The following is a 441-nucleotide window of genomic DNA, read 5'->3' as shown; positions in this document are numbered from 1 at the left end:
ATTCACCTATATTTATTCATAAAATATTATTCAAAAACAAAATAATGAAGAATTTACTTTTCACTTTGTTATTTTGTTGGTACGAATAGTTGTGTTTGGACGAAAGAGAACGAGAAAAAAGTGTGTACATTAGGGTGTTTCCCGCATATGCAAAATAAAAAAATTGGTATTTTCAACGAGAGTCGAGCGCTATCCATATAAATACATTGTGACGTCACACATCTTACACAGAAACGACATCTTTGTAAAACAGACTAACTACAATGTAAAAGTATAGCGAGAGGGGAAGGGAGTAAATAAAAAGGGGAAACAGATACGTTTGATTTACATTGTAGTTAGTCGGTTATTAATAGATGGCGTTTATATAGTGTGCCCTTATTGCGCTTGACTCTCGATTTTCAATAAAAAGAGCGCAAAATTCTGTGCTAAGTGATAACACTA

The sequence above is a fragment of the Contarinia nasturtii genome, unplaced genomic scaffold (genome assembly GCF_009176525.2).
Source record: "Contarinia nasturtii isolate CC-2019 unplaced genomic scaffold, AAFC_CNas_1.1 Cnas_scaffold_1182, whole genome shotgun sequence".
In the NCBI taxonomy this organism is placed as follows: Eukaryota; Metazoa; Arthropoda; class Insecta; order Diptera; family Cecidomyiidae; genus Contarinia; species Contarinia nasturtii.
Note: the sequence above shows the minus strand (reverse complement) of the source record.